Source organism: Heterodontus francisci, chromosome 36 (assembly GCF_036365525.1).
Source record: "Heterodontus francisci isolate sHetFra1 chromosome 36, sHetFra1.hap1, whole genome shotgun sequence".
In the NCBI taxonomy this organism is placed as follows: domain Eukaryota; kingdom Metazoa; phylum Chordata; class Chondrichthyes; order Heterodontiformes; family Heterodontidae; genus Heterodontus; species Heterodontus francisci.
The window spans coordinates 26421066-26446655 of record NC_090406.1 but is presented as its reverse complement, the minus strand read 5'-3'; the positions used below and the strand labels follow the sequence as shown (position 1 = coordinate 26446655).

The following is a 25590-nucleotide window of genomic DNA, read 5'->3' as shown; positions in this document are numbered from 1 at the left end:
TGTTTAATTGTTCACCACCATTCACAGCTGGATGTGGCAGGACTGCAGAGCTTAGATCTGATCCGTTGGTTATGGGATCGCTTAGCTCTGTCTATCGCTTGCTGCTTACGCAGTTTGGCACGCAGATAGTCCTGTGTTGTAGCTTTTCCTGGTTGACACCTCATTTTGAGGTTCTGCTCCTGGCATGCCCTCCTGCACTCTTCATTGAACCAACTTTGGTCTCCTGGCCTGATGGTAATGGTAGAGTGGGGGTTATGCCAGGCCATGAGGTTACAGATTGTGGTAGAGTTCAATTTTGCTGCTGCTGATAGCCCACAGCACCTCATGGATGCCCAGTTGTGCATTGCTAGATCTGTTTGAAATCTATCCCATTTAGCACGGTGCTAGTGCCACACAACATGATGGAGGGTATCCTCAATGTGAAGGCGGGACATCGCCTCCACAAGGACTGTGCGGTGGTCATTCCTACCAATACTATCATGGACAGATGCATCTGCGGCAGGCAGATTGGTGAGGACGAGGTCAAGTATGTTTTCCCCTCTTGTTGGTTCCCTCACCACCTGCCACATACCCAGTCTAGCAGATATGTCCTTTAGGACTCGGCCAGCTCGGTCAGTAGTGGTGCTACCGAGCCACTCTTGGTGATGGACATTGAAGTCCCCCACCCAGAGTACATTTTGTGCCCTCGCCACCCTCTGTGCTTCCTCCAAGTGCTGTTCGACATGGAGGAGTACTGACTCATCAGCTGAGGGAGGGCGGTAGGTGGTAATCAGCAGGAGGTTTCCTTGTCCATGCTTGATCTGATGCCATGAGACTTCATGGGGTCCAGAGTCGATGTTGAGGACTCCCAGGGCAACTCCCTCCCTACTGTATACCACTGTGCCACCACCTCTGATGGGTCTGTCCTGCCGGTGGGACAGGACATACCCGGGGATGGTGATGGCAGTGTCTGGGACATTGTCTGTAAGATATGATTCCGTGAGTATGACTATATCAGACTTGTCTGTGGGACAGCTCTCCTAACTTTGGCACAAGCCCCCAGATGTTAGTAAGGAGGACTTTGCAGGGTCGACAGGGCTGGGTCTACCATTGTCGTTTCCGGTGCCAAGGTCGATGCCGGGCGGTCCGTCCGGTTTCATTCTGGTTTAGCCTCTGGCAATACATTATTTTCTCAGATCAAGATATCTTCCATACTGTCCCAGCTACCTTTACAAGATGGGGGAGTCCTCCTGCTACCACCAGAATTAAATACATCAACAGTGGGAGTTAGGATAAAAAATAATTTTTGTCTTTAGTTTAACATAGGGTCGAACTTTCAACTTCAATGAAGTGAACAGAAAGGAAAATCTGATGTGTTGTGTAATGAGCAATCGATGTAATACTGCTGGGTTTAGGCGCCTTCTGAAGTTAAAAGTTCCAGCTGTAATTCCAAATAGCGAGGAGTTAAAGTGGTGGCTGTTCTCTTTGCGAACTACAGAATGGAAGGCAGGAGTGAGCCAGAATGTGAGAAAAGATATGTGCCTTCTGATTTGGAATCAGTTAAGATAAAGATTATTAAATGGCTGAAGCAGCATGATTAAACTGTTAATGTATGCTAGTTTGACACATTGACAGATGCCATTTCCAGTTGTCCTGATATGTAAAGAGCAGTTGAATGGATGTTCAAGACCATTAGCTCATTCTTTACCAAGATGTGAAGAATATTAGTATTTTATTTGCTTGTCTGCTTCAAAAGAAATAGCTGTACAAGAAGATCCAATAGATATATGTTCCAGTGTTAACTGCTAGCCTTTAGTTCTGGTGAAGGCATTCAGGCTTGTATCTCACATATACTATGAGTAACATTTCATCTGGCAGTACCAGTGGAAGTGCTACAAACTCCACAGGAACCTGTAAAGGCTGGATTTTAATATAACTTTGAAGTTTCCAATGTCCTTATTTGGGATAGAGCTTTTGCTAGCTGGAACCTCACCCCGCTGTCTGAGGTGGGGCAAGGCACACATTGCAACTGCTGTCAGTCCTCATTACCTCAGCCTCAAAGAGTACTGCCATAAGTTTGGAGACTTCGTGAGTTGGCACATAACAACCTCCTGAGAGGCAAAGTGAGGCCCACCAATGGGCCCAGATCAAATCTAGAAAACAATTTAAAATTATTCAACTGGCTTCCTGACATGGGAATATGCCAGAATCACTCTCTGGGATGGGAGATGAAACATACTGCAACCCCTCCCAGGCCAGCTAGCTTCAGCTTGCGCAGATGTTCCACCCCACCATCAAAGGCCAAGTGCTCCAGCTCTCCCCCTGCTCCTGCGTACCTCAGTGAGGTCAATGATGGAATTCCACATTGGGCATGATCCGAACATAACTGACAGGATTGTGCCTACAGTAATGCTGGTGCTGGGTCTTGCACCAGGAACCTCCTCTGATCAGAGGGGCTGATCAGCCCGACTAGTTACTTACCTTATTTTCCCAGCAGGATCTTCAGGTCAGTGGGCCTTCTGGCTGCTATTCCCTGGTTCTCAAGAACCAGGCCCTGCATTCAGACCATGCTAAATCACACTGACTGAGACTATCACAGTCACAGTGCACTTTGGACATCCTGCACCTGTCTTGCACCCAGCATGGAGTTAGGGGATAAGACAGTCATTCTTTGATAATCCTAACATTGCAGACTAATCAAAAAATTACTTCTTTTCACCAGAGTTCATTCTCCACATCAATTAAATTAAACAACTTACAAAGTAATTGTGGATTCCTGCGCATTATTTCAATCTTGTTATGAAGAGAGGCAGGTCATGCATTAACTGTTGGACCTGCTTTGCTCGCAGTAGCAAAATTAAATTATTTAGAAAGTACCAACAAGAGAATTGGCAAAGGTCAATTACCTGTAAATCCCTCAGAAAATACATGCTTTATTACATTCTCATTAAAGGGATAATTGCTCAGTCCAGGAACTGCACATGGGAGCATTAGTGGTTCATAATTTTCTTGCTTATGCGGATTACAGCTTTCACTCTGAACATTAGCACATCTGAACACACTCCCTACAGTTATTTGATGTTCATACTTGAATAATGAACTCAGGAGAAGCTTCTTCAACTAGGGAGTGGATAGAATGTGGAACATGGACCAGCTGATAAGTATAGATTCACTTCATGGGAAGCTAGATAAGTATATGAGGGAGAAAGGAATAGACGAGTGTGCTGATAGGGTGAGATGAAGTAGAGTGGGAGGAGGGTCAAGTGGAGCATAAATACCGGCAGTGTGGGCACAGGCATGATGGGCCAAATGGCTTCCTTTGGAGCTGTATCATTCTATAATTCTATATCATTCTGTTGCTATTCATGGCAGCCTGAGTCAATATCCTGGTAGCATGCCTGTGATGACATACGTATTGAGTCAAATTGGGTAAAACAATATCTATTCTTCAGCTACCAGATAGGAGGCAGTTCAGAGAATCTTCACTAGGTTCATTCCTGGGATGAAGGTATTGTCTTATGAAGAAAGGTTGAGCAGGTTGGGCCTATACTCATTGGAGTTTAGAAGAATGAGAGGCAACCTTATTCAAAGGGGCTTGACAGGGTAGATGCTGAGAGAATGTTCCCCTCATGGGGGAACTAGGGGCACAGTTTCAGAATAATGGATCTGCCTTTTAAGACTGAGGAATTTCTTCTCTCAGAGAGTCGTTAATCTTTGGAACGCTCCACCCCAGAGAGTAGCAGAGGCTGGGTCATTGGGCTGGATTTTACGCCAGGCGGATGGGAGCTGGCCACCAACATAAAAGTCGGTGGCGAACCTGCATCCACCCAGCCCGGGAATCCGACCCGCTTTTTACGGGTCCCTGGGCTTTAATTGTTCAGAGGTGGGACTTCCACCCGCTTGAGGGAGGACGTCCCGCTTCACTGAGCTGCCAGTCAATCATCGGGCTGGCAGCTCTTAGTCCCAGCAGCTTCACCGGTAGTGGTGGCCACTTCTGGGACTGCAGCCCAGCCAAGGAGCCAGGACTGAAGGTAAGTAAGGGTTGCATCACCGTGGGAATCGGTCGCGACCCAGCAAGGCAAGAGTGGTCATTTGGAGGGAAGTGGGTGTCTCAGGTCCTGGGGGTGGTTGGGGAAGCGGGGGTGGCCCTCAATCGGGAACCCTGTGCCCGATTGTCGGGCCTCCCCTCCAGGTGTGCTGAGAGGCCGCCAGGTATCATTGGGTGGCCTTTCACGTCTACCGGATTCCCGCTTGTCACGGTAAAATACACATGGAGGCGGGTGAAGGCCCTTAAGTGGCCGCTAAGTGGCCACTTAAGGGCCTTGATTGGCCTGGGGTGGGTGGCCTGTTTCTCACCCAGCTGCGGCCCCACGTAAAGTGGGGCGGAGGCGGGAGGGGGCTGGGAAGGCCTCCCGCAGCCTCCCGCTCAATTTTACGCCACCCACCATCCGGCTTGCTGGGGTGGCGTAAAATTCAAGCCATTGAATATATTCAAGGTTTATGGGAGAAAGTGGAATTGAGGCCACAATCAGATCTTATTGAATGGCGGAGCAGGCTCGAGGGACCGAATGGCCTACTCCTGCTCCTATTTCTTATGTTCTTATGTTTAGACAACTTTATCATTGAAACTTCCAGCTGAACCGAAGCTCCTCCACTTTGGGCATTAAACTGACTCTTATAGCACAAAGTTAATTTAATGCTAATGATAGACTTGTGCTGCCTTCTGGGATTGATGCTCAATTCTCAACTTTGGTATTATCTCTCCTACTGAAATAGATTTCTTTTTCTGTTGCTGAAACTGTTCGATGACCCATATTCTGATGAAATGAAATAATTAGAATTACTTTTAAACCAAAAGCAAAATACTGTGGATGCTGAAGATCTGAAGTAAAAAAAGAAAATTCTGGGAACATTCAGCAGGTCAGCAGCATCTGTGGAGAGAGAAACAGAGTTTAAAGTATCAGGTCAATAACCTTTCATCAGAATTGGACCATGTTAGAGATGAACAACTTTTAAGCAAGTACAGAACCAAGGAAGAGGTGGGAGGAAAAGAACAAACGGGAGAGGTCTAAGATAGGTTGATGACCATGGAATAATTAAATAACAAAGGTGATGATGGTGCAAGTCAAAAGGAGGTGATAATGAAATGAGTATCGAAGAAAAAGATGGAATTCTTTTCACTCGTGCATAATGAGCAGTACATGGTATGAAGACAATGATACTCAAGGAAGATGTTCTAATATATAAAGGGAATGAAAAATATTTCCATATTAAAAGGGACTTCTGCCTAAACCATGTGGACACTTTGGACACCCACAAAAAAAACACTTTCGAAATACAACAAGCACATCATCAGTGTTAATGAGGTGGTATGGCTCCTGATCCTATTTTGAAGCCAGGTGAAGATAGTGAAAATTGACTCCCTGTATGCGATGCCATGAGACATCAGCTAATATATGTCTGTAATTATAAATTTGTAAGTTTCTGCACAGTTATTATGTACACAGCCTGACTTCCTGTTGTTGCATTTTTTGTCAGACATTTTGCATAACTTTTTTCTAAGTTCCTACATTGATTTTTATAATGGATTTTGCCTCAACATTCTGTGCAATATGACCATCAAATTGTTCGAAATGTTTTCTGAATATTATTTTACTTAGTAATTGAAATTTCTCTGTCAAAGGGATTACAAGAATTTTTTTTTTTACTTCAAAGCATTAGCCTCTCCCAAATGCCTAATTGTGACCTAAGCCACTGACAGGATCAGATCGGTCACCCATTTTACATCATACATGATTCCATTGATTTACTTTTGCTAGGTTGTGAGATGAACCTGCTGTAGGCTGCAACAGTTCTGCTACTGAGTGAGCAGCCTGTGCCTATTATGCTTGCTGGGAGGGACAGGCAGGAGGATCTGGGCGTATTTTCATCCTGAGATTGCAGCATTACCAGTGTACATTCCATCCAAGTCCTTGTTACACCATGGCCACTGATTAGTGTGACAAAAAAAACTAATGGATACAGTAAGAAAAGCCCTATTTCAGGACTCTTTCTACCCAATTTCCAAGCTTATCAAAGCTGGAAGGAATAGTAATTCCTATGTCGCACTTCGGGGCTGTATGGCGACTGTCTGAACAGCCTTGGTAGAGGCCCTAGGTAGCCTCAGGATCTGTGGCACAAACAGTCTAAAGTTGTCGTCCACACCATGGTGGACAACAACAGCGACTGGCGCCACTGCGTAGGTGCCGGCGCCATTTTTAAAGGGCTTCAAGCCCTTAGAAGAAATGTTAATTTTTAAAGTTATATTGTGATGCATTGTTTTAAACAATTTAAATAAATGCTGGAGGCCCTTTCCCACCACCACCCACCAACCCCCCCACTCCACCCCCGCAATCTTTCTTTTGGGGCCTATGTCACCAAAATGAACTTTATTCCCAACTTGAACTTTCCCCCTTAACCTCGTAACATTTGCCCTTCAACTCCTTCCCACCACCCCACAGCCAATACAAAGTGTTTTCCCCACTACCACCCCCACCCCTCGCCCCGCACTGATAATCTCACTGCTTGCCCCTTCCCACCAGTGTCATGCCTCCGAACTCCAAACAGAATTCCGAAGGTGCGGGAGTTCTGGCCGATGGCCGGAATATCGGCATGGGACAGCCAGCCGGTAAGTTAATTTGCATCTTTTTAACTTAATTTTAATATTAAAATGAAGGCGGTGGGTGCGGAGGGGTGCCGCACAGAGGCCTCACCACCACCAGTAAAATACGGCAGGCCCTTCTCTGCGTCAGGGGTCATGGCGGGCCTCTCCCGGAAGAATTTTCTAGGCCCCGCTCCGCCACGTCCCCTATGCCAGAGGGCTGGTAAAAATCAGCCCACATATGTTCCAGGAGTTCCCAGAAAGGATTTCCCAGCCTGATCCCAATAGCTACCTCCAAACTGCGACATGGCTGCTGCCATCTTGCCAGGTACACTGGGCCTTAATATAAATGAGAGATAGAAATTGAGTACAGCAGAAAAGGAACAGGAGAGTAAGTCATACAGAGATTAGAAGACAGAAGAGAAAGGATGTATGACAGTAGTGTCCTTAAACAAAGAGCAAGGACTGTGTCAGAAGCAAATAGGGTAATGGACAACATAATGTGAAAGAGTGTGAAAGCCTTCCAGAAACTGAGACAGGAGGGATAAAGGAGAAGACAAACAGAAGGGAAAAGAGAGCAACATGGATAAATTAGAGTAGGAAATATCAGAAGAAAGAGAAAACAATTATGTTATTTTTCTCCATGTGCAATGCCACTCGAAGTGAATTAACAACATAATAATTGGATTTATTCTTCTCTGACTTCTTTGTCACTATCTTTTATAGGTTTAAGATATATAGTGTTAGTCACACAAATAACAACCTATGTCTCCCATCAAAGAAATAAATTCAGAAAAAAAATCAGTAAGTAAAAAATCAGTACAAAAAATCGCAGTCTTCGATACAGCCTGTTAACAAAGCATGATTAAAAATGAAAAAGAAGAAAGTCTTGCATTTATATAGAAACTTACCCAACCACTGGACATCTCAAAGCCCTTTACAGCCAATTAAGTACTTTTGAAGTTTAGTCAGTGTTATAGTGTAGGAAACATGACCCCTAATTTGTGCATAGCAAGCTCCCATGTGGTTTAATCATTTATGTGGCACGGTATCCAGAATTTTGCTGAAATCCAAGTATATCACGGCCACAGAATTTCCATTGTAATTTCTACAAAGAACCCCAATAAGTTAGTTGGACATGGCCTCCCTCCCAAAAATCCATGCTGATATGCTGCATTCCATTTGCATACCACATTTACTTAGTGTTATCCTCTTTCATTCTAATATTTTACTGACTAAGATGTCTTGACTTTAGTATATTCCCCCTCCCTCTATTTTACCATCAGGCCTTTAGAACCATAATAACCTCACATTCTGGAATTTTATTGCCAAACTCTTTCAATTTGTAACCATTCACAATAGCTTTAAATGCTGCTTTACAACCTACCTCTCCAACTGTGCCTTCAGTCAATGCTGTTACCCTTTTACTCCCTTTTTCTGGCCAGTATATATTACTTGTTTTCCATAAAGTACCTTGGAAAGCCTATGTCTGTGTATATGCATATGTAGGGTGTTGATAGTATGGCTCTCCCTTTAGCAATGCAGTTCATTCAAGCATCTATCCAGAGATGCCATACTCGATAAACCCAAAATACACAACACTTGGATTAATTTTATGTAAATATTTAACCAATTTTCAATCAGAAAATGGTGACTAGAATGTTATCATTATTGAGTTGGGTAACATACATCAGTTGAATGTGATTTAGATCAGTTTTCTATATCGATGAGTCAGGGACTGAAGCAAGGATAACTCCGAACAGAGTTAATAGACTCCCATTCTGCTGCTTGAATATAAACTGAGCTGTATTTTGCATGAAATCTTTTGACTCCCAATGTAACTTAAATGTTACGAACAGGTGAGAAAGAGGTCTCGGGGTCCTTTTCAGCCTTCACCTGGTCTTACTGTAACAGAGTTTAATTATTAAACACACTGTTCAACGCTTTCCAATTATAAGACAAAGAAACCAGCACAAACAGGCTTTCTTAGGTTTAAAGAAGAAAAGTTGAAATTTATTAAATTGAAACTTAAACTCGAATTCGTTTAACGTCTACAGATACACGCCACACCCCATGCTAGCATGCATACGTGATACACAAATGCAAATAGAGACAGAAAAGAGCAGAAGAAAAATAAAGTGGAAAGGTTCGAGGCAATATCTGAAGTTATTGTTACAGTTTTTCAAGTTCACTGTAGAGTCCTTGATTGTAGGTAGATCTTGCTTTTCGTTGCGGCCCAGGATTCTTCTTGAACCTTGTTCGCTGTAGGAGACTTTTCTCTCTTGGGGTTTATGTATCTTGCGTGTTTTCAGAGGCTTGTGAGAAAAAGATGGGAGCAGACAGTCAGTAGGTTTTCTTCAGTACAGGAGCATTCAGCTTTCTGCCCAAACTGTACAAATTCAAAAAACTCAGGTTGCCCAGCAGGTTAGTCATGTGACTAGCTGGTTTGACCATGTCCGTTTCTGTATTCAGCAGTCAACCTGGAATGCAAGCTGTCCCACCTTCAACATCTGCTGATCAAAAGTCCATTGTGGGTTGAATGTCAGGGAATGGCTGCTTTGTCCTTCCAAACACCGTCCGTTAATATGCAAATATATTTTCCAGCCATGGCTGATCATGTCCCTTCTTCACTCTAGTAACAGCTTAAAATCAATGTTCATGACAAACTTAATGTGCCTCATTCTTGGCAGATTGGGGCCTAGAATGACATAAATAAAATGTCATTAAAAAACAGCATTCAGCTGTAGTTTTTTTTAACATGTTTGAGTCCATAGCATTCAGATGAAATTAAAAAGTAACAAAAACATATGTAAGTAATACTTCATTTGAGCCAGGAGTGAGGGCTCTTAAGTTCCAATTCTTGTATGTCTAGTATGTGGTGGTAGGAGCCTTCCAACAGTTGAGTCTATTGATCGAGAAATGATACCAGCTGATTATTAACAGTTCAAACACTGGTTCTAGAGCATCAAATTACTATCTGTCTTTTGCCTATGTAAAGCTCCAACATTCATTGATTCCAGACCACATTCCGCAATGTTCTCAAGATTATAAAGTTCTCTTTAGTTTTATGGCATTACAGTTCAGCAGGTGAGAAAAGATTCATGTGAGGTTATTTTAGTTTTTGGGAATAGTTAAAAATGGGTGATATTGGATTAATTTTGGTTTACACACCTCTATAATGAGCAGTCGATTCTGTTATGACTTCAGTGAGACTGTTAACGTTAAAACAAGAGATATGAATTCCCCAGACCGATTTAAAGAAGTACACAACAAGATTTCATGTTTTAAGACTTAAATTCTGCTTTCAAAAGGGTCTTTGATTTGGGTTCCTTGTTCGCATGGTAACTAGGATCCCTGTCTTGTCTCCAGGCAGAGTTGGTGTGAGGTCACATGTCTCCTCCTAATCCTTCTTACACTACATTAAAAATCACACTTTTTTAGAACATAATCATACTACAAAGTCCAGCATTCATAACATATTTGATGTTGCCCATTTCACAATATCGCTAAAAGTTAAAGTTACCCCTTCCCTCCCCTTCATTGCTTCTAACACCTCCTCGCACTGTTAATGTGGATCACTGGAGCACTAAATGGGTTTCATCTATCCAGAGGAAGTAAGATGAGTTAGACAGCCTCTATGCTATGGAATCTGCTTGCAACTTACACCTATATTTAGTTGTAGAATACTTCTTTTTGACATCTCTTTGTCTCAGTTCAGATTTCAAAGCAGGCAGCAGAACAAAGAACAAAGAACAGTACAGCACAGGAACAGGCCATTCGGCCCTCCAAGCCTGCGCCAATCTTGATGCCTGCCTAAACTAAAACCTTCTGCACTTCTGGGGACCGTATCCCTCTATTCCCATCCTATTCATTTATTTGTCAAGAAGCCTCTTAAACGTCGCTATCGTACCTGCTTCCACCACCTCCCCTGGCAGCAAGTTCCAGGCACTCACCACCCTCTGTGTAAAGAACTTGCCTCACACATCCCCTCTAAACTTTGCCCCTCTCACCTTAAACCTATGTCCCCTAGTAACTGACTCTTCCACCCTGGGAAAAAGCTTCTGACTATCCACTCTGTCAATGCCGCTCATAACTTTGTAAACCTCTATCATGTCGCCCCTCCACCTCCGTCGTTCCAGTGAAAACAATCCAAGTTTATCCAACCTCTCCTCACAGCTAATGTCCTCCAGACCAGGCAACATCCTGGTAAAGCTCTTCTGTACCCTCTCCAAAGCCTCCACGTCTTTCTGGTAGTGTGGCGACCAGAATTGCACACAATATTCTAAGTGTGGCCTAACTAAGGTTCTGTACAGCTGCAGCATGATTTGCCAATTTTTATACTCTATGCCCCAGCCGATGAAGGCAAGCATGCCGTATGCCTTCTTGACTACCTTATCCACCTGTGTTGCCACTTTCAGTGACCTGTGGACCTGTACGCCCAGATCTCTCTGCCTGTCAATACTCCTAAGGGTTCTGCCATTTACAGTATACTTCCCACCTGCATTAGACCTTCCAAAATGCATTACCTCACATTTGTCTGGATTAAACTCCATCTGCCATTTCTCCGCCCAAGTCTCCAACCGATCTATATCCTGCTGTATCCTCTGACAATCCTCATCACTATCCGAAACTCCATCAACCTTTGTGTCGTCCGCAAACTTACTAATCAGACCAGCTACATTTTTCTCCAAATCATTTATATATACTACAAACAGCAAAGGTCCCAGCACTGATCCCTGTGGAACACTACTAGTCACATCCCTCCATTCAGAAAAGCACCCATCCACTGCTACCCTCTGTCTTCTATGACAGAGCCAGTTCTGTATCCATCTTGCCAGCTCACCTCTGATCCCGTGTGACTTCACCTTTTGTACCAGTCTGCCATGAGGGACCTTGTCAAAGGCTTTACTGAAGTCCATATAGATAACATCCACTGCCCTTCCTCCATCAATCATCTTTGTCACTTCCTCAAAAAACTCAATCAAATTAGTAAGACACGACCTCCCCTTTACAAAACCATGCTGCCTCTCGCTAATAAGTTCGTTTGTTTCCAAATGGGAGTAAATCCTGTCCCGAAGAATCCTCTCTAATAATTTCCCTACCACTGACGTAAGGCTCACAGGCCTATAATTTCCTGGATTATCCTTGCTACCCTAAAATAAGCTGCACAGCAAATTTATACTTAGTTCCAGTCTGTTAATGGTGTGGCTATCAGGACCACTTTGTGAATACAAATTTTACATATGAACATCACAGGTTGGATTTTCAAACCCCTCTGAGAGCAGGTATGGAGGTGAGCGTGATTTGGATATTGCATTCTTGGAGGTCAGCACTGTGTCCTGCCGCCTCTGGAACACAATGCTATTTTCAAAGTGCCGCTGGCAGCGAGGGATCGGGTCGGGTACATCAGTCCAATTAAGTGCCTGTTGAGCTCATTAAAGAGCTCATTAACAGGCTTGTCTCAAGCAGGGAGCAATTCTTAAAGGCTTGGAAAGGGGAAAATGCCATGGGGGGAACACGATAGGGTTGTGAAGAAATGAGCAGTGTGAAGGGCTATGAGAGCTACAGGAAGGGCTGATTAAATTAAATCGGAGACTGCAAATAAAGTTTAGCTGCTTTATATGTGTCTCAGTGTTGCTATTGCTGCAGCTAGAAGAGTTTAATATCACAGTGGAGAGTGGCAGAAAGCCAGATAGGGAAGTGAGCCTGCTGGCATCACTGTGGCGGTTGGAGTTGGCACAGGAAAGCCTGGTGAATGTTCAAGGCCCAGCTGAGGGAGGTCAGATGGGAACAGGCCACTGGACAGAGCAGCCAGAATGAGCTACGGCAGATGTAACCTCCTGGAAAGCAGGAGGCCAGAGGAGCACAGTGGATGGCTGCAAGGGGATGCGTTCTAGATTTTTTTTTAGATTAGAGATACAGCACTGAAACAGGCCCTTCGGCCCATCGAGTCTGTGCCGAACATCAACCACCCATTTATACTAATCCTACACTAATCCCATATTCCTACCAAACATCTCCACCTGTCCCTATATTTCCCTACCACCTACCTATACGAGTGACAATTTATAATGGCCAATTTACCTATCAACCTGCAAGTCTTTTGGCTTGTGGGAGGAAACCGGAGCACCCGGAGAAAACCCACGCAGACACAGGGAGAACTTGCAAACTCCACACAGGCAGTACCCGGAATCGAACCCGGGTCCCTGGAGGTGTGAGGCTGCGGTGCTAACCACTGCGCCACTGTGCTCACATAGATCCTCCGAGATCCCTGGTGACTCATTTGTATAGGCAACGGCAAGCCTAGTGATGGCTGCCACTTGCCTTTAAAGATTGTATTCAATTCCCCATTCCCGCCTCCATAACACTTCTGGCACCTCTGATTGGGTGCCGGACTCACTCCCAGACCAGTTACTTATTTTGCATTTTAAAATAGCGCTGCGTCAGTGACACTGATGCGGCACAGTGTCGGGACCAGGAAATACCTCAGTCATCGGGATCCCGAACTGAAAATTAAAATCTGGCTCCACATTTCAGGTTCTCATTCTTTCTAATTTATTCTCATGATTGGGGCCACACTGGCAAGGCTGCATTTATTCCTCATCCTACTTACCCTAAAAAGGCAGTGGTGGGTGTTCTCCTTGAATTGCTGCAGTGCATGTGCTGATGGTGCACCACGATGGTGTGAGGGGTCAAATTCCAGGAGATTTACCCAGTGACAATGGCAATATAAGACTAAGTTATAAGGTCAGGACTTTGAGATCTCTTCACTGATTCGGAATAGGAATTGTAAATTTAACATCCAGCAAAATCTACTGTATTTGCCCTTTCTTATTTTAATTTTATTTCTTCATTAACTTGATCCATCATTTACAATCTGAGGCATACAGCAGGCAAGTTTTAACCCCCATCCCTGCCATGACAGGAAAGAGAAGGTCAGTGGAGGATTAAATCAGCAAATGGCAAAACCTGACCCAACATGCCGCAAACAGGCCTGCTTTTGTTTTAATCGTGGTGGGATTTAGTGGATCCAAGTAACCTGCTCTGGAGAGGCAGGTCTGTAATTATTGTATGTATTGAGACTCTGTTCCTGATATTTTGGCAATGATTTGAATTTAAGACCCTCTGCGTCGGTTTCCCAGGGATCAGGAAAAGCAGCAGCTAAAGGGCGAGAGAGCAACTGGATCCAGTAAATGTGCTTTTTAGAGCACAGCTTGTGGGCTAAGAGGAAGTGCTTCCCACGGGCCCTTAAGCAAATCACCTACCATGATTGGCCAGCCCCTCTCCTACACGGTGATCTCTCCTAGTCTCTCCTCCCTCCTGACTGCTGATCTAACCCCCTGCCACCACCAACCCTGATCTTTCCCAATAGATGGAGACCATCCCAGTGGTGCCCAGCTGCAGATTTCTACTGTTGGCTGTCCCGCTGACCGGTCTATCAATCTGACCGGCTGCTGGCTGTGAAATGGAATAAAAAATTGATAATGAGGTACTGGTTACATTTGGTCAGGTCCTCCTCATTCCTGGGATTTCAAAGATTTCCCCCATCACACCCAGCAAGTGCAATTACTCTGCCCCCCCCCCCAATAAATATCAGGGCCACACTCTTTCAAAGTGGTATTTTTCCAGCAGTCAGAAAGATCCAGAGGTTATGAGTTATCATGTTTTATAGTCAGTAAGCTTATCCTAGGCACATTATCTCCCAGATTACTTTGTCCATTTCATGGGCTTATCTACGGAAGTAGTCCTTTTAACTCTCTATTCCCTCTCTTGGCATTTCTTCATGGACGAAGAATTTAGGAAGGTTGTACTCAACGGCTGCAGGCCCGCTGATGGCAACTCAAGCATATCCATGACCTCTCACACGGGTGCAAGTGAGGGTGTAGTTGCTGCTTCGGGCAATTGGATCTACCTTTGTCCTCCTTTTCTCTTTCATGCTGGTTCTTCACGCAGTCGCAAAGGTGTCTGTATCACTCCCAATGTAGCATCTACAGGCATCATGATCTATGGCCTACACTTCCCACTGGTGATGGTCGGTGTGGCACACAGAGAGGGACTTCTTCATGGAGTTCCTGAAATGGTTGCCTGGGGCCCCTCTGTTCCGTTTACCAGTGGTCAGTTTTCCATACAGCACGACTTTGGGCAAGTGACTGTCGTCCATCCGGGCAACGTGACCCGCCCAACGCAGTGATGTTGGCTGTTCCCAGGACTTCGATGTTTGTAATGTGGTCCTGACAGCGGATCTTGAGGATGCTGCGGAGGCAGCGCTGAAGAAAGCATACGTGACAGTTGTATAGGACCCATGACACGCCATCCGGAAGGGTGATGAGGACTTTGTAGGGTGGCTTTGTACACTTTGAGTTTGGTCTGTGCTCTGAGGCTGTGGTTGCTCCACACTCGTTTGTAGAGTCTGCTGAATGCACTGTTTGATTTTGAGAGCTTATTGTCCACTTCCTTGTCTATGGTGGCATCAAAAGAAATAGGGGGCATAGAGTATAAAAATTGGCAAGTCATGCTGCAACTGTACAGAACTTTAGTTAGGCCACACTTAGAATATTGCGTGCAGTTCTGGTCACCACACTACCAGAAGGACGTGGAGGCTTTGGAGAGGGTACAGAAGAGGTTTACCAGGATGTTGCCTGGTCTGGAGGACATTAGCTATGAGGAGAGGTTGGATAAACTCGGATTGTTTTCACTGGAACGACGGAGGTGGAGGGGCGACATGATAGAGGTTTACAAAGTTATGAGCAGCATGGACAGAGTGGATAGTCAGAAGTTTTTTCCCAGGGTGGAAGAGTCAGTTCCTAGGGGACATAGGTTTAAGGTGAGAGGGGCAAAGTTTAGAGGGGATGTGTGAGGCAAGTGCTTTACACAGAGGGTGGTGAGTGCCTGGAACTTGCTGCCTGGGGAGGTGGTGGAAGCAGGTACGATAGCGACGTTTAAGAGGCATCTTGACAAATACATGAATAGGATGGGAATAGAGGGAAAAGGGTCCCCGGAAGTGCAGAAGGTTTTAGTTTAGGCAGGCATCAAGATCGGCGCAGACTTGGAGGGCCGAATGGCCTGTTCCTGTGCTGTACTGTTCTTTGTTCTTTGTTCTTTGATGCTCCCCAAATAGGTAAATTGCTTGACGGCATTCAGCTCGGTTCCCTCGATGACATTGCTTGGTCTGTATCCTTCTCACCATGCATGCTGATGCAGGACTTCCATTTTCTTTAAACTGCTTTCTCATTTAAAGAGTTGTACCGCCTCAGAAAAACATGTTGTTATACGTTGCAGGTCTGACTGACTGTGGACCAGGAGAGCACAGTCATCGGCAAAAAGAAGTTCACGGATGAGTTTTTCTTGTGTCTTTCTGTGAGACTGAAGTTGAAAAGGCCTCCATCAGTCTGGAAGTGTACATAAACTCCCTCCTTAAGGTCTTGTGTTTAGTGTTTAGAGATACAGCACTGAAACAGGCCCTGCAACCCACCAAGTCTGTGCCGACCATCAACCACCCATTTATACTAATCCTACACTAATCCCATATTCCTAAAACATCCCCACCTGTCCCTATATTCCCCTACCACCTACCTATACACGTGGCAATTTATAATGGCCAATTTACCTACCAACCTGCAAGTCTTTTGGCTTGTGGGAGGAAACCGGAGTACCCGGAGAAAACCCACGCAGACACAGGGAGAACTTGCAAACTCCACACAGGCAGTACCCAGAATTGAACCCGGGTCGCTGGAGCTGTGAGGCTGCGGTGCTAACCACTGCGCCACTGTGCCGCCTTCTGTTGCCTGCTGCAGCATCATGCTGAAAAAGATGGTGAATAGAGTCGGGGCCAGCACAGATCCCTGCTGCACCCCATTGGAGATTCGGAAAAGACTTGAGAGTCGCTGTTGTGCTTGACTTGTCATTACTGATTTTCATGAAACTGCTTCCACCATGGCCAGGAACCTAGCTGGGCATCCATGTTTTTCAAGGAAAATCCTTGGAAAAGTCCTTTGCACTGGACACGAGGAAATGTAATCGGAAACTGCTCAAATCTGGTGGAGACCATGCCCAAACATGAGAATACAGTATACATTTGAGTCCAGCACAACTGGGCAGACAAATATCATTATGGCAACCTTCATTTAGAATTCAAATAGGATTGCATATTTAAATTCCAAATGAAAAATTAAACAAAGTTTGTGTACTGTATTATGTGTTAGCCAAGCCCCTCAGGATTATCACAGAACAATTAAGATGAATATTCCAAAAACCTGGACAAGTTGGATAAAAAGCAATATGAGCTATATTTTCAATAATGTGCTATTTTCTTTTAAAGTACTTTTTCTAACTATTGACCTGTACCAACTGCTGTTTTTATTGACAAAAAAAAAAATGGGCCCAGAAAGTATTATAGGATAATGTTATGTAGCAGTAAGTCTTATTTCTTTTTCATTTTATAAAATAGCTTCAGGATGAGACACAGCTATCATATTAAATTTCAGAACATCATGCATAGCTCTTAATTCTTGCTTTATGGAGCACTATTGATCTTCAGCATACAACTTATTCTACTGTGTAACATTTTCTCACTGTTCTGTTGACTTAATTTAAAGTTAATACTGATAGAGAAAATAAAATTGACTTCATATTTTCCCATGTGTTTCCCTGCAGTGAATTTGCATCACCCTGACAGCTGTTGAACTAAATATAGATTTATCCATTTTTCTTGTGACCGCTTAATGTTCAGGGTAAATTGTTGAGCTTCATCATTTGTGCAGCCTTGCACAACTCCTTCGGGAAAGAACATTCAACTGTCATGGTTAAACAAAATCTGTGTAGATTGGGATTCAGGAAAAATAGCAGTCCTCCAAACCTCAAAGGAAAGGTTAAACATTACATCACTTTTCTATTGAAGTGGCATTTATTTTTCTGTAAGATGGCAACTAAGTGACATATATAGCATTTTTAGCACCATGCCTAGTGGAGGGTTAGTGGAGATGACTTGTATTTCTTCCCAAGAAGATTGCAAAAGGGAGAGCAAAGGGTGAGGTGAGAGTGACTGCCCTTGACATCAAGGCAGCATTTGACCGAGTATGGCATCAAGGAGCCCTAGCAAAACTGAGGTCAATGGGAATCAGGGGGAAAACCCTCCACTGGCTGGAGTCATACCTAGCGCAAAGAAAGATGGTTGTGGTTGTTGGAGGTCAATCATCTGAGCTCCAGGACATCACTGCAGGAGTTCCTCAGGGTAGTGTCCTAGGCCCAACCATCTTTAGCTGCTTCATCAATGACCTTCCTTCAATCATAAGGTCAGAAGTGGGGATGTTCACCAATGATTGCACAATGTTCAGCACCATTCGTGACTCCTCAGATACTGAAGCAGTCCGTGTAGAAACGCAGCAAGACCTGGACAATATCCAGGCTTGGGCTGATAATTGGCAAGTAACATTCACGCCACACAAGTGCCAGGCAATGACCATCTCCAACAAGAGAGAATCTAACCATCTCCCCTTGACATTCAACGGCATTACCATCGCTGAATCCCCCACTATCAACATCCTAGGGGCTACCATTGACCAGAAACTGAACTGGAGTAGCCATATAAATACCGTGGTTACAACAGCAGGTCAGACGCTAGGAATCCTGAGGCAACTAACTCACCTCCTGACTCCCCAAAGCCTGTCCATCATCTACAAGGCACAAGTCAGGAGTGTGATGGAATACTCTCCACTTGCCTGGATGAGTGCAGCTCCAACAACGCTCAAGAAGCTCGACACCATCCAGGACAAAACAGTCCGCTTGATTGGCACCCCATCTACAAACATTCACTCCCTCCACCAACGATGCACAGTGGCAGCAGTGTGTACCATCTACAAGATGCACTGCAGCAATGCACCAAGGCTCCTTAGACAGCACCTTCCAAACCCACAACCTCTACCAACTAGAAGAACAAGGGCAGCAAATGCATGGGAACACCACCACCTGCAAGTTCCCCTCCAAGTCACACACCATCCTGACTTGGAACTATATCGCTGTTCTTTCACTGTCGCTGGGTCAAAATCCTGGAACTCCCTTTCTAACAGCACTGTGGGTATACCTACCCCAAATTGACTGCAGCGGTTCAAGAAGGCAGCTCACCACCACCTTCTCAAGGGCAATTAGGGATGGGCAATAAATGCTGGCCTGGCCGGCGACACCCACATTCCATGAATGAATTTTTAAAAAACACACTACAAAGCCCCACTTATATAGTCCTCAGCCCCATTGCTTCAAACTATACTAAAGTACAGACTAATAGCTCAACAATGTTTCAATGATCTGTGTGTATACAGTTATAATACCTTCTTCATTTGTTCGTTGGTGTTAACTTCTTCCTAGAAGGTTGACTGCCATGGATCTCCACCTCTGTCTGTCCTCTGCTGCCCCTACACATTCTGCATAGGTCAGCTGCACTAGTCCATTATATCCATCATCCATTTTCTCCTATGCTTCTCCCTCCTATGTTTTTCATTGATCTTTCCTTCCAATAATTGTCTCTGTCTACCTCCTGCTCTAATGATGTGACCGAAATATTATATCTTTCTCTCTTTGATGTTATGTACTAATTTCCTCTTTTCTCCAGCCATTTCTGGCACTTCCTCATTAGTCTTTCTGTTAGTGTAGGATATGTAGAACATCCTTGATGTGTTTAAAATAGTGATGCTCACAAATCAGAATAGCACACTCAACTAACATGAAGAGGAATTGCTATGTCACATCAAACCACAACTGAGCTTATCTTCAACAGTTCATTGACTTCCTTATGAACAATAAAAATTATGTTTCTGTTATTTTTTCTGTATGACACAGTAAAGCAACATTAGATTTCCATTGCCAAGACTGGAACTAGTGAGTCAAGATCTAGAACATCCATCATAGTTGAGCATCCTCTTGGGGAGGGAGTTCCAGGATTTTGACCCAGTATCAATGAAGGAATGGTGATGTGTATCCAAGTTGTGATGGTTTGTGACTTGGAGGGGAACTTGAAGGTGATGGTGTTCCTATGCACTTTTCATTCTAAGTGGTGGTGTCACAGCTTTGGGAGGTGCTGCTAAAGACGCTTTGGTGAGTTGCCAAAGTGCATCCTGCAGCTAGTACACACTGCAGTCACCATGCGCCAATGGAAAGAGTAAGGACATCAAGATTTTGGTTGAAGTAATAGCAGGAGCCAATATAGGAAAGACTGATAAAATCAGATTCTGAAATGAGAGAATGAGCTTTTTTTCTGATTCTTGTGCTTGAAATCTGTAGGAGCTTTCAATATTTCACTGAGAACAATGGCCTGTCAGCACAAAAATGTAATAGCAGCAAAAACTCGCATTTTGAATGAGGTAAAACAAATAATTTAATTACATTGCTAAAAATATTTACTGACCTACTCCAATTACGATGTGCAAAATGTTCTGAATTTTTAGTAATTACAGCGACCATCTCTTTCCCACCATATTTTTATGAAATGATTTTCTAATTTGCAAAGTATACATTACATATTGCAATCATTTGCATCTAATAACTATATACCTACCCTTATTTTGGTGGCAATATTGTATTCCCAGCACTACTTCTGGGCATTGTGGGAATTCCCTTAAGCAGTGGGGAGAATGGCTCCATGTCTTATTCTCTTCTGCTACTCAGTGCAGGTACATCAGGCAGCTGGCATAGCTGCGAAGGAATGTCTGCTCCATTTGTTTCTAGCAACACTTCTTTCTTTCCTGGATCTTGACCAAATAGCTGATAAACTGGAATTTCTACTAAATTTGTCATGTCTTGAGTGGAAGTTACAATAAACACTCATGATACCAAGTTACGTTAATTTAGACTAAATTAATTTAGAAGATTTTGAGACAGATGGTAAAATAAAAAAATGAGTTAAGATATAGGAAACTTTTAGTCAATGAAAGCTAAATGGTGAAATTTGCAAAGGAAAGGCAGCGCAGTCAATGGGGGACGCTGCAGTAAGAGAAACTTTCTCTCTGCCAACAGTTTCCTTTTTTGTGCCACATAGTACAAATGGCAAACATTTAGATTATTTTCAACTTCATAAGATGGACCAAAAGGACAGTTGTGAATGTAGTATCCATACCAGCTTTTAAAAAGCAGTCAGATAAATCATTACATAGTATTTAAAGCACAGAAATGGGCCATTTGATCTAACAGGTCCATGTCCGTGTTTATGCTTCACAACAGCCTTTTCGCCATCTACCTCATATGCCAAATGCTGATTTTTTTAAATCCATCGGTTGGAACCCTGAATTAAGCGTTAAAAAGAACAAAGTGATTCCTGATAATGCAGCCAGCCGCTGACGTCATCAGGTTGCACCAAGATGCGTACATGCGCTGACGGGCTCCTGCTCTCTGCGCATGCACGGCGTTGCGACTTGCCATGACTGGTTAGCATATGCGCCGACAACGTCATCACATAACGTGTGCATCTTCGTGCAGCATGCCTGGTCGGCCTCTGTGCATGCGCTTTACGCGTACTGCAATGCAACGCCAACGGGTATTCACGCATGCGTCAACCTTCGGGTATTCACGCATGCGTCAACCTTCAGCGCAAGTTTCTGAAAGTGGAAGGAGAGTTTTCGTCAGGCATTTTCTCGTGATTACTTAATTGTTTTAGAGATTTCAGTCAGATTCATTTCTAAAAAGAAAGCAGGAGACAATGAACTGATAAGGTCACTGCTAGCAGCTAAAATGGCCACTGCAATTTGCATCTAAATACCCTACGTACCAATGTATCGAGGTGAAGATGTAAGTCTTGTAAATCTCCAACCAGAACAATAGCCTGAGAATTTTGAATGGGTTACCTGCCTTCCCTTCATTAATAAGACATTAAAGGCAACCTTGGAACATTAACACTGGTGACAATGGACCACTCAAAGCGTAAACACTGAAACAATGGGACCTAAGAGAAATTGGAATTCTTAGACCTGATCTAATTAAGTTGCAAAAGAGAGAATACACTAGGCCATCATGTGACAGACTTTCCATCTGTGTGAAGACTTGCTGTTATTTCTCTCTACAGACAGACAAGCACCTAAGATTGACCAGTGAAGGACCCAAGTGGAGTCTCCCCCTCTCTCTTGCTCTCTCACTCCAGGTCACCTTGCAAGTTTGAACCCTGCCTGCTGGCTGCAAACATCCAAGCCTATCATTGCTGCAGCAGAGACCCCAGGAAGAAAACCATCTGCATCATTGTCTCCAAGAAAACCCTGAACCAGTCAGCCATATCTACCAGCGTGAAACTTCAGGACCACCGAGTTCAGCTGGAAGACAACTGAATTACCAGACTCCACTGACTGTATCTTGTTTTTTATTGTTCCAGACTCTCATCAAACAAATCTATTCTTCTCCACTCTGTAACTTATTTGTGTGTGTGTGATTCTCATGTGTGTGTGTGTATGAAAGTTGGAGCGTAATTTATTATTTTACTTAGATTGGGTTTTTGGTTTTAAGTACAATAAACTTGCCTCTTTTTTGTTTAAATTCAAGAAAACCTGTCTGATTGGTTCTTTTATGATCATAGTACATAATGGGTTAAACACTGAATTGGTAAGCATATCCACTGTTTAAAAGAAATAAGCCCTGTTGTGATCAAGCAAGGAGAGGGACAAGAGGGGAGCCTTTCAACCCCTCGTCACTTGATCGTAACACTCATCAAACCTCATCAATATATCCTTTCTCCCTCATGTGCCTAATCTAGCTTCCCCTTAAATGCAACTATGCTAGTTGCCTCAACTACTCCTTGTGGTAGTGAGTTCCACATTTTAACCATTCTCTGGCTAAATAAGTTTCTCCTAAGTTCCATATTGGGTTTATTAGTGACTATCTTACATTTATGGCCCCTACTTCTGTTCTCCCCCACAAGTGGAAACGTCTTCTCTACGTCTCTCAAACCCTTTCATTTTTGTTCTTTTCTAGAGAAAAGAGCCCTGGACTGTTCAACCTTTTCTGGTAGGTATAACGTCTCAGTTCTGCTATCATTCTAGTAAATCTTTTTTGCACTTTCTCCAGTGCCATTACATCCCTTCTACAATATGCAGACCAGAACGGTTCACAGTACTCCAAGTGTAGTCTAATGAAGGTTCGACATAACATATGATGCAACTTCTCTACTTTTCAATTCTATCCTGGTGCTTTGCATGCTTTTTTGTGGCCTTATTAACCTGCGACACTACTTTTAGAAATTTTCATCTCTGTACCCCCAGATCCCGCTGCTCCTCGACCTCGTTTAAACACTTAGAGCTGGATTTTACCACACCCGCTGGGGGTCATGGCAGGGGGACCCGGAAAATGCCTCCGGGAGAGGCCCACCATGGACCTTGACACCGGGAAAGCCCCACCCCATACGGTTGGTGGCGGCGAGACCTTGTGGCGGCCCCCCAACGCTCGGCGACAAAAACATAATTTAAATATTCTAATAACTTCTATTTATAGCATAATTACTTACCTTGACGCGATGACCATTCCATGCCGATATTCCGGCTAATTCTTGGAACTCCTGTGCCTTTGGATCTCTGTTCGGAGGTCTGGGGCGGCACACTGTTGGGGAGGGGGGAGGAGTGAAATTTTCAGGGCTGGGGTGAGGCGTGGGGAAAACTCTTACTGTTGGTTGAGGGGATGGTATGAAGGGGTTGAAGGTAAAAGTTAATAAAGTTCTGGGGGAAAGTTCGGGATCGGAAGAAAGGTTTTTTGGGGGATATGGCAATTAATAAACTGATTTGTCATTGGTGGGGCGGGGGGGGGAGGTGGGAGAGGGGATTGGAACTTAGAATAAAATTTTAATTTTAATTTTTTAAAAGCTGTCCCTTTAAAAATGTAAATGCCTCAGAAGGCCTGATGCCCTTTGAAAATGGGGCTGGCGCCTGCAGGGTGGCGCCGGATGCTGTTGCCGGGGAGGGAGTGCCCGTCCTCTCTATGTCATCGGGGGTGGGCATTCTGCTGCCTCCATGTAAATGAGCTGCCACACTAAATATCGCGGCGGCTCAGTGGCGTACATCACCCGCTTGCGGCGTGCCGTTTTTGAAGCTCGCCGTAAAAATTCAGCCCTTTATTTTCAAGGATTATGTGGCCTCCTTACTCTTCCTACTATAATGTACCATCTCACACTTATCTTTATTATGGTTCATTTGCGAACTGCACACTCATTTTGCAAGTTAATATCTTCCTGTATTTTAATGATGTTTTAACTACACCTTCCAATTTGGTGTCGTCCACAAATTTTGTAATTATATTGTATTTATTAGTGGCATAGAATCATACAGCACAGAAGGAGGCCATTTGGCCTATCATGCCTGTGCCAGCTCATTGAAAGAGTTATCTAATTAGTCCCTCACCCCTACTCTTTACCCGTAGCCCTGCATTTTTAATTCAATGTAAGTACAGTTTCTCGCTGAAAATTATTAATGAATCTGTTTCTATCACCCTTTTATGCAATGCATTACAGATCATAATTTGCTACATAAAAAATGTTCTCATCTCCCTTTTGGTTCTTTTACCAATTGCCTTAAATCGGTGTCTTCTGGTTACCTGCCCTACTATCATGGAAAGGGTTAGAGAAAGAAAGACTTGCACTTATATAGCACTTTTCTCAATCACTGACCGTCTCAAAGCACTCTACAGTGAATGAAATACTTTTGAAGTGTAGTCACTGTTGTAATGTAGAAAGCACGGCAGCCAATTTGCACACAGCCAGCTCCCACAAACAGCAATGTGATAATGACCAGATAAACCGTTCTTGTGATTTTGATTGAAGGATAAATGTTGGCCAGGAGGCAGAATAACTTCGCTGCTCTCATTGAAATAATGCCAAGGGATCTTTTACGTCCACCTGAGAGGATAGACAGGGCCTCTGTTTAATATCTTATCGGAACGGTAGCACCTCTGGCAGTGCAGCACTCCCTCAGTACTGCACAGTAGTCTTGATTTTTGTACTCAAGTCCTGGGATGGGACTTGAACCCAGAACCTTGTGACTCAGAGGCAAGAATACTACCAACTGAGCCATTAAATAGCTAATTACTCTTATCAAAACCCATCATAATTTTAAACGCCTCCATTAAATTTCCTCTAACCTTCTCTGGTCTAAGGAGAACACTCCCAGTTTCTATAATCTCACATATCTGAAATCATTCATTCCAGGTTCCATTCCAGTAAATCTCCACTGCACCCTCTCTGAGGCCTTGACATCTTTCCTAGCGTGTGGTACCCATAATAGAAAAATAAAAGTTGAAAAGGATATGAGGGAAGGACTAGGGAATGGGACTGTTTCGATTGCTAATGTCAAATAGCCTTATTCTGTGCTGCAGAATTCCATGGTTCAGTGACATTTTTGTCGCCAATTTTGCATTGATTAGAAATGTAGTAACTGAATGCAGTTAGTTGCTTTTTAAGGAATTTTATTCATAAATTTCTTTGAGATTTTTGATACAATTGTTTATGGTTAGTAACCAAATATTTTAGACTTTGTTTCTGTGCCACTTATCTTCTGTATTCTACGTCTGTAACCAGATTATTTACAGTTTTAGTTAACAGCATCATGGTGCAATTTCCTAAAGGTTTGTGCCAGCAAATGTATTGTTTTTAAAAATAATTAACTTGCATTCCATCAAGATAACTACTAAATTACTAACAAACAGATACTTAATTCAGTCTTTCCGCTATTTAAATATGGGGGTTAACTTGTTATTTTAAATTTGATAATGCCTCCATTAAAGTAACAGAGACGGATTTGGTAAGAGTTTGTTTGCTAGCATCACGCGCAATAATCGCATTTTGTGATTTTGTGATGCTGCTCTCGTTTCCTAATCAGTTTGGCAGTAGGTTTCACCGGCCACTCAAATATAAATTGAATACATTTCAGCAAATGAGCTTAGCAACCTGAAAATGACCCTTTGACCGTGATAGGCAGGTCTTGTGACATGAACATTTTTAAGGAGCCAGCAGAATTCGC

At 43.6% G+C, this 25590-nt stretch overlaps 1 protein-coding gene across 7 annotated transcripts in view; it reads left to right on the top strand.

Moving 5' to 3' along the window:
- The window catches only part of LOC137351682 (leucine-rich repeat and immunoglobulin-like domain-containing nogo receptor-interacting protein 2), a 192576-nt gene that overhangs the window by 154307 nt on the left and 12679 nt on the right, over window positions 1-25590 (top strand). For 2 of the 7 annotated variants that reach the window (XM_068016383.1, XM_068016382.1), the window contains exon 2: window positions 22562-22594. The exons of 4 other annotated variants lie outside the window; for them this stretch is intronic. The gene's annotated coding sequence lies outside the window, so the exon portion shown is untranslated. Of the gene's footprint in view, window positions 1-21893; window positions 21942-22561; window positions 22595-25590 lie in introns of those variants that run through there. One more of the 7 variants, XM_068016388.1, reaches the window with a different exon arrangement.